At 45.8% G+C, this 9,498-nt stretch overlaps 1 long non-coding RNA gene across 4 annotated transcripts; it reads left to right on the top strand.

Moving 5' to 3' along the window:
* The first annotated feature begins 434 nt into the window (after positions 1-434).
* LOC125523471 (uncharacterized) lies at positions 435-4,833 on the top strand. 4 transcript variants are annotated; one of them, XR_015610807.1, is made up of 7 exons: positions 436-1,036; positions 1,490-1,613; positions 1,692-2,008; positions 2,636-2,699; positions 3,189-3,339; positions 3,431-4,018; positions 4,536-4,833. It is a non-coding gene; the product is annotated as an uncharacterized LOC125523471 (long non-coding RNA). The 4 variants fall into 4 exon arrangements; XR_015610808.1 differs by having other exon boundaries at positions 1,490-2,008; positions 3,431-3,488; positions 3,851-4,018; XR_007290242.2 differs by having other exon boundaries at positions 435-1,036; positions 1,490-2,008.
* The last annotated feature ends 4,665 nt before the right edge of the window (positions 4,834-9,498 follow it).

Genomic DNA, 9,498 nt, shown 5'->3' with positions numbered 1-9,498 from the left:
AAGGGCAAATAAACTGCCGGGACATTAGTGTCTGCTGGTACAAGTATGTTAGGGCAGGCAAACTGCCGGGAGAACTTGAGCGACAACGGTGCTCAAACTGCCGGTATAATTTAGGGCACACAGTCTGCCGGGACACCCCGCGCTGCTATTGGCATAACAACCGGTACACCATAGGTTGACCCAGCCCAGTCCTCTCGTACTAGGGCTGGCTCCTCGCAGTTCTCCCTTTAACACCAACGGTAGATAGGAACCGAACTGTCTCACGACGTTCTAAACCCAACTCACGTACCACTTTCATCGGCGCCGGCCCATATACTGCCGGGGACCGTCTTTGGCACGAGGCAGGCCTGAAGCCCACGCTAGCGAGAAAAAAGCGCACGAGAATGACTAACATTTTGGCCCGACAAAGAAGTTAACGCGCACGCCGGCCCTTCACGGCTTCACCACACCAGACCACTCCTTTCCCTAAAAAACCACTAGACCACTCCTTCCCCCAAATCCACGAACCCTAACCCATTGCAGCCGCCGCCGCCCCAAGCATCAGATCCCATAGCCGCTGCCTCCGCCGCCCCCAACCGCCACCGCCGTCCCCAGCCACCGCGGCCACCGCCGCCGCCGTCCCCAGCCACCGCCGCCACCATAGTCCCCATCACACTACGGCGACCTCTACCCGGAGCACACCGTCGCCCCACACCATCGCAACTCCTCCGTCGCCCCAACCACACCCCACTGTCGTGCCCTCCACCAGGACCCCCATGAGCACCCAACAAAGTCAGAGCTCGAGCCATCGCCCCCAAGCACTTCATCGGCGACCATCGCTTCAGAGCCGTGCCGTCAACCCCAAGCACTCAGCCAGCGACCATCCTCCTCCGCCGTCGTCCCTCACCACCATCCTCCTCTGCAGACCTCCTCCCCTGAGCAGGCCCTCCGCACAAGCTCAACCGAGCACCAAGGAGGTCCTCAAGTGGCACCGCCTCCTTATTGAGCTCCTCTGCAGCTGCACCTTCTCCATCGGTGACACCTCCACTAGAGATTGGTATACTGTTCAAGCAAGTTTTTGTTGCTAATTTTTGCTTGTATCAATCTGTTGGGAGTCCTCTTGTACTTAAAATAGATGCAATTTATCTTGCTAATTTTTTGCTTGTACTGATCTGTTGGGAGTGTTTATGTACTTTATAGTTACTCAAATAAGCATTTTGCATTATTAGTGAAGAAACAACACCATGAGATAACCCACGGACCAAGGAGCACCCTTATATCATCGGTATCTACTGGAACATTAGTAACCACAGTAGTTAAAATATATGTGGTCGTGTCAACTGCAGTCTGTTGTAGATTTGATGTTTGCTCATTGTTCACATTAATGTCACATCAAACTGTGTAAAAGCATTAGCATGTTGCTTGCATTATTTAGTTTATCATGGTTGCACCCTTGATTTTGTCCTTCGATTTGTATCTTATTAATGTATTTGGTCCTCCTCTCCTTCAGGCAAGGCGCCTCCAGAATGTTGTCTCCTCTAGGTAGCGCCTCATCTACCTCCTAGCCTGAAGCAGTGCTGCCTCACATCCAGGGGCGGAGCCCAATGGGCCGACCCCGAGGCACAAGAATACGGGTATAATTTCATATTTACTAGTACATGTCATACTGAAAAAGGCTTGGGCATCAGGGTTGAGGTGAAGTGGTGCATCAGGGTCCACGATCGCAGCCGCATGACGGCCTACGCGCGCACACGTCCGCAGCCCATAGCCCACAATTGGGTCGTACGCTTAGTATGGCCTCTCCACGCCTGGCTATCCATTACCTGTGCGCAGCCACGCAGCGGTTTCCAATCCCCACTCCTTGCCGCCAAGTGGGAGCGGCCGATCGAGGCGACGCCATGCGCAGGAGTGGCCGTGTCGATCGATGCGACTACGCCGGCTTCGTGAATCGATCTCGGCAAGAACATGATCTACTTTTTCCAATCGTTCGTCTACACTTCAGATTGCAGCCAATTCTAGTTCTGTCTGGGTAAGGCCCTTGCCTCTTGTCTAATTCTTTTCAATAATTATTCTCAATCCTTGTAATTATTTGTATGAATTTGCAGTCAATAGATTCCAAAAAAGGCAAAGGATATATTCACTGCCTGGCATATATACATCCGTCCTTTCGTTTTCCTTTGCATAGTAAATGTTCTGGGCATCCCACATTTGGCTGCTACGACTCCATTTAAATCAATGGGTTTTGGCCGAACATAGGCATTGGAATTTGTAGTTGTCAAAATTTTCATGTCCCACGTGGAAGTTTGCTAGTCAAATTTACATATACCATGGGCATGTCCTTATTCAAAAGTAAAGCATTATCACGAGATCTCCGAAAGAATTGAATTGGGAAGAGGAGATCCATTTTGATAAGGGAAAAAGGAAATTGATAAAACATGAACATCCAAATTTGAAATATTCGGTAAGAAGAAAGTACTTGGCTAATGAACATTGCCAGCTAAGAGAAAATAATCTTTAAATATTTGAGAGTTTGGGACTAAAAATATTGGTTTCAAGAATTAAGAGCCCGGCTTGAATTTAGCTACTTAAATATTTTCATTTCACCATTCTTCTTTGTTCCACTGAAAAATTTAATTTTATTCTTTTTATATTGTAGGATATTCAATCTTAGTATCTGATGACGTATTTTGGAGTTTCGAAATGGAAGGCATCATTTTCAAGTAATTTTATTTGTTGTTTCCTTGTTATTCTAAGCATTTGACGGCTATGTTTTGTATTTAATTAGTCTTCTATTATGTCAGGTATAAGTTATAAAACACACTTTTATTTATTATTGTCGTTACTTGAAATTTTACACCATGTTAAAGTGGTGCATCAGGGTAACATTTGCTCCAGCTCCGCCCCTGCTCACCTCTACTTCCTTGCCCGAGTAGTGCCATGTAGGTCCTTTGCTTCATTGCCAGAGCAGCACCACATCCTCTGCTTCTTAATCAACCGTGATTTTTATTTGCTATTCCCATGATATTCCTACTACTATTTTAGTGTTTGCATTTCATGAAATGAGATGTTTCAATTCACTATTTCTACTGTGCTAGATTTTATTCCTGGTCTGTATTGTATATCCCTTTACGTGTACTAGATAAGAATGGTATGCATTTTGCTACTAGATATTCACCATTAATAGACGTACACTTTCTTTCGTATGTTAGGCAATTATAGTGAAACTGGTCAAGAATGGACAAGAGTTGGATGGATAAAGCTAGAAACACACAAGCATATATTGACGGGGATATCGGCATGAAGATGGACATGAAGGTGGATGTGGACATGAAGGGGAATATGGGGGTGGATATGAAGCATGTGAGCTTTTGTTCTTCAGATTGAATTTACCAATGACTATCATGGCTAGTTGCTTAAAAAGCTTTCTTTCTATCCTATCCTATATATGTAGTTGGAAGTGGACAAGCCCATGGCGAAAGCAGGAATGCAACCACAAGCAAGCTGAGGAGGTAATATCCATGTTTCCAAGAATTTTTCTTGCCCTCAACTCTGTAAATATTTCCTATAGTACAGTACTGAAGTTTACAAAATATTGTTCCTGGTTGCGTACCTTTTACGAAATATTTCATATAGGAAATAGTACAGTACTGATGTTTTTCAGTACTATATAAATGTATTTCAGTATTGTACTATAGGAAATATTTCAGTACTTACGAGTTTAAATGACAACCAGATTCTAAACTCCACTACTGTTACAGTACTGAAGCAACCTGTACTCTGGAAAGTACCGAAGTTTACAAAATGAAAATTTTCATGCCCTCAACTCTGTACAGTACTGATTTTTGGCAGATTCTAATTTGTTAATATCTAGCTATACTGGCAGCTCCTTGCTCTTCCTACTCTGGCAAATTTTGCCTGGTTGCGTTGTTTTTCGTGTGACAAAACAGATTCTTTATGATGGGTATTGCTGCTGCATTTCCTGAAGTATTTGGATTGACGTGTCCCCGCCCCTGCCTATTTGTACTTCTCAGTGTACTATGTACGTACAGTATACATTCATGCCTATTTGTATGGAGTTTTGCCTATTTGTTCAATATATAGTACTGCATAGAGTTTTGCCTATTTGTACAGAGTCCAACAATCTGTTGTATATAGTACTGTATAGAGTTTTAGTCATAGCTTTCACTATTAAGTTCTAATTTGTTTTGAACTGAGCAGGTTTTGCACTAGCGGTGCCAAAACTGCTAAATATATGAATTTGTGCAAATTTGTTTAACATTTCTAAGTATACATGCTAGTTTCACCAAAAAGTTGGGACTACCCAGCTTGTGCGTGGCTTCACCACTCGTTGTACAAGTTCTTGTTTTGCTTATTTGCGCATGGAAGATTTCTGTATGTGCACTTCAAACAATTCCTGCTTGATCATTGCTTGATGTGATGATGAAGTGCTGTACATTTACAAGAATTCTATTTTTGTCGAGTAGTTAAACTGCCGCATGTTGTTACTTAAAAAATCTGAAACGAGAGCTACATTTCGAATTTCCTATCTGTTGCAGGTTTACTATAGATGTTGACGGAGATTAGGAAGATCTTGAAGCCGCTGATGATTTGGAAAACCTATGATTAAGTTGCTCAGTGATTATGTAATATGCTTTGTTTGTTGAACCTGGACACTTGCTCTGCTCATTTTGCTGGTTAAGCCACTATATGCTCATTTTGGTTGTGGCACCCCCAGAAACATATGTACTTTCTCCTTTTGTGGCAATATTTCAGTTTGGTTGTGGCACATTTAACATATATGTACTGTACCTTTTGTGGCAGAACCTCCTTATGTATATATGGATATTATGTTTATTTGATGATGTTTAAGGTTTTCTGGACGAGGCCTATATGTTACTCTGATTGAAGTGTATGGATGAGATGTATGTGCTACTGTGATTAATGTGTATGTATAAATTATGTAATATTTCATGATTGTTTGAAGATAATGAATGGATATTATATTTGGGATGCCTAGATTAATTTGGTAGTGAAATGTACCTGCTGGCATAAATGCTGCCAGGTGAAAAGGCTTCTGCAAGCAGATGGACTGCCGGTAATTGAAATTTCATGTGTTTTGACAAATCTGCCGGGAGAAAACATACTGCCGAGAAATAGAAGGGCAAGGGCAGAAAAACTGCCGGGAAGAGTTTGTCTGCTGGGAGAAGTAATCCCCGGCAGCCGTTCTCGTGGCAGTTCTGTCTGCCGGGAGAAATGTTCTCCCGGCAGTTTGCCTGCCCTTTAAAGTGATTTCTCCCGGCAGATTACATGCCATTGCATCAGTGTTGTGGTGTAGTGGACATTGGCTGCTTACACGTGTCTTTAAAGTTCTGGATGAACTGCGCTTTCAACTCTGCCCATGAGCTGATAGAATTGGGTGGCAATCCCTTCAACCAAGTCCGAGTTGTTCCATCCAACATCATGGTAAAATACTTGGCCATTGTAGCGTCGCTCACCTCCAATAGCTCCATAGCCATCTCATAACTCTCAATCCAAGCCGCCGGCTGTAGGTCGGCCGTGTAGTTAGGCACCTTACGAGGCCCCTTGAAATCCTTTGGCAACCGCTCATTGCGTATGGCTGGTACCAAGCAAGGCACGCCTCCGGTTCTCGTGGCCACTCCTGCCTCAACCGAGGTTGCTGGATAAGCCGGAAAGGTTTGGTGAGCCGCCTGCTCTGCCGCTATTTGAGCTGCTCGCTCCGCCTCTTGACGAATCCTCTCCTGATCCGCCAAGTTAAGGGCTCCAGCCCGCACCGGCTCATGCCTATATGGCCGGTTGTGGCGTTGAGCATTACTTGACATCTCTGCAGACTCCATGTGCCTACTGTAACTCGGACTCCGGCTTGGGCGAGGAGTTGAATGAATCATGTCTCGACTGTAAGAGTATGCATCCTGCTGGGCCAGAGCTGTCTGAAGTAGTTCTCTCACCCTCCGGGTTTCAATTGCTGCTGGCGAGTTGCCTTCCATTGGGAGAGCCGCCAAACAAGCGGACGCTGCAATGAGGTTTTCTAAAGGGTTGGAGAAGTGACCCGGAGGTGTTGATACATAACAAGGAGGAGCTGTATTTATATGAGGTGGCTCCATGGCGTGTGGCTGAATTGGTGCACCGGGTGTCGTGACCTGGTTTGCCTCCGGCGGGTTGCTCCCCCCAGCCCCGGGTGTATGGAACAGGTTCCTCGGGTCCAGTGTTAAAGGTAGACGTGATTGAGTTTTCTGATGCCTCCTCATGACCTTGTTTGATGCATTAAGATCCACCGAGAGCCGGAAAGTTTCTGCTTGAAGTTGCTGAGCACGAGCATCCAGAGCTGCTCGTTCTGCTGCCATCCGGGTTTCCTCTATGGCTAGATTTTCCTTGGCTTGCACCATCTCCTCCCGCACGCGTGCCACTTCTGCGTCGTGCTGGGCTTTATCCTCCGGTTCTACCACAGTGGTTAATAGAGTCGTCAGCCTATCCATGAGGTCCATTAGAATCTGAGCCGGGGGCGTGCAGGGTCTCCTGACCCGGCTGCTGCCGACCCGGTAGCTGCTGCTGCCGCTGCGGTGGAGTTCTGCCCGGGCTGCGTCCCCGCCATGAAGGCTACGGCCCAATTCGGCAGCTCAAGGGGGTTCGGAATACTGCTGCCATCGGAACAGCCCCCGAGCATGCCATCTTGCAGTTGGTACAACGAGTCCGTCTCACCCGTTGATGAAGCAGTATCAGAGCAGATGGCCGTCTCCCCACCTTCCAACGATCCTTCGGAGTATTCACCGCCGTAGATGCAGCCTATAAAGGCATGTTTCACGACAGATTGAACACGGGTCGTCCTGGCGCACTGAGCCGTTTCGATGAGGTTGGTGTGGACGTCCGGCTCAGGGCCTGACTCACCGATCCGGCCAATGAAGACGTGAATTCTTCCGAAGGGGACCCGGTACCCGTACTCGATTGAGCCGGCCTCGGGGCCCCAGCCTTCGTCGTCGATGTAGAGTTTGCCACGACGACTCTTGGTCATCCGGCCCACAGCGTATCCCTTGAGCCCTTCGAAGTTGCCCTTCAAGAACTCAAATCCACGGTGGGCGCCAACTGTCGTGGAATTGTCATGGCAGATGTCCTAGAGCAAGGACTTAGTCGTAGGGCCATCGCACTAGGAAGCTTAAAGGGGTTAATCGGGACAAAGGACACGAGAGGGTTTTTATACTAGTTCGGCCCCTTATGATGAAGTTAAAAGCCTACGTCTAGTTGGGATTGGTATTGCTGAGGTTTCGATCTCCAAGAGGTTCAACTCGCCGGCTTGGTTATCGATCTGTTGTTTCTTTCCCTTAAACCGCCACCGGGTCGTCCCCTTATATACACGGGTTGACGCCTGGTGGCCTACAGAGTCCTGGCCGGCTCATAATCGTGTCCGGCTCGGTGACTTCCTTTACATGCCTTTCTTTACAAGTCTTTCCTTACATACGGCGGTTTACAATATCAGGCTTTAAGCCGGCCCCAGGCCTTTGGGCCTTCTATAAGTTTAGTAAACTATCATCTTGAATGTTTATTGGGCTTCTTATGTAACCCGCCATTAGGGCTGACCCGGCCCCTCCTGGGCGGGTCATACTGGTAGTAATATCCCTGACAGATCTTCTTCCCCGCCTCTGACAGTCACACCAGCATCATCACCATCCTCCACGTCCAACCCAATGATGCTGAGGTCCACAAGGCTATGCCAAAGAGGTTGTACACTCGTCGCATCACTTTGTTTTTCCATTCCTTTGTTCTTCAATTCATGTGAGCCAAACACCCAGGTTGACTGAAATCCTATGTTTCCAAATGCTCTGTTTTGCACGTGCATTGCTATCATATTCCTGTGTTTTTCATGTCCCTGCGTTTATAGAATCCTCCAATTCTAAGGAGCCCTTACAGATTTACTTCATTTTCAGATAGGCGTCAAAGAAAACTCTGTGTGTTATGTCCTGCTCCTGCCGTGTCGTCATCCACCCCACCTGAGGTGCACCATCGACAGAAGCGTTCACTGCAGCAGAGATCCCCCTGCAGACTTCCTTTTGCCGCCTCAGATCATCTTCCCCGTTGCCGGCAGCCACGCCAACTGCATTACCATCATCGACTGAGTAGATGAACCTGAGGACTACACAGTTCTGGAAGAGAGGTCGCAGTCTTTCGTGTTTGCTTACGTTATACATCGGTTATTATTACCTGCTACTTTGTCGTTCAATTTTGAGTTTCGAATTGCCTATGGGTCTCATATCAAGCCAGCAACGAATAGTATCTGTCTACTAACTGGTTCATCTGGGGTCTTCTATGTGGTTCATGTGGGTGGGCAACAAACAATAGATGATCCATTGTCTATCTTTTTAAACTGAAGCTATAATCTACCTGCTATCTTTAGTTTTGGATCCATCCACTCGTTTGCTACCATCAGTCTTGATTTTTACATGCACCCCTTAGGCCTTACAAAATCTAACTATTTTTTTATTATGCATGTCAGATATTGTACACAATCGTACTGAACATGTAGAGAAAAAGAGAAGACCGTTGCATGCGAATATAATGTCATGCAGACGCTGCTCCATGGTGGGCGAAGTGCCCCCCTCCTGCATTTCCCAATTGTATTCCAGAGGAAGACAACTGTTCAGATGGAGATTCAGAAGGAGCCGACCACGCCTGTTTACCACCTGAGGTGTTTGCTCTAACCTGGCATGCTGATGTTGGTCATATCATGCATATGGCGCCTTGCATTGCTTACATTATACATCTTATATGTCATCAGCTTAGTTTAGATTTTCTTTGTGTGAATGCCACCTATTTGGTTTCTATAGCTTAGTTTAGATTTTCTTTGTGTGAATGCCACCTGTTTGGTTTCTATATCATACTCCCACCATTCCTAAATATTTGTCTTTCTGGAGATTTCAACAAGTGACTACATACGGAACAAAATGAGTGAATCTACACTCTAAAATATGTCTATATATATCCGTATGTGGTAGTCCATTTGAAATCTCTAAAAAGACAAATATTTAGGAACGGAGGGAGTATATGGGAATTATGCAATGTCATCTTCTTTAGCCAGGCATCATATACGTGAATCATGCAATGCCATCCTGTTTAGCCAGTCATCGTATATGTGAATTGTATCGTGCCATATTTTTTTCCATAATGTATTCCATTTGTCAACAATGATTATACATTCATCTACTCTTCCTGTGCAACAGCCATTTGAGTTGGTCATGGGAAAATCTGGAGTGAAAACAAGGTCTTCTGAGCAGTCAGTGCTACCTGTCAATGCAGATTTCTTGCTAGTTACAGATAGCTCCTCAGAGGAGGATTCAAAGAGAGATGACCAGTCATACCCCCCCCCCCCCCGAGGTGCATGCTCTAACTTGGCTGGGTTATATTGCTCATATCATGCATATGGTGTCTTGCATTGCCATGCCATATTCTTAGATTAGACATGCTTTGTGTGAATGCCTCTTGTTTGCTTTCTATATCAGATATGTGAATTAT

The sequence above is a fragment of the Triticum urartu genome, chromosome 7A (assembly GCF_056163025.1).
Source record: "Triticum urartu cultivar PI428250 chromosome 7A, HENAU_Tu73, whole genome shotgun sequence".
Taxonomy (NCBI): Eukaryota; Viridiplantae; Streptophyta; class Magnoliopsida; order Poales; family Poaceae; genus Triticum; species Triticum urartu.
The sequence above is the reverse complement of the archived record's forward strand: the minus strand, read 5'-3'. Positions and strand labels throughout refer to the sequence as shown.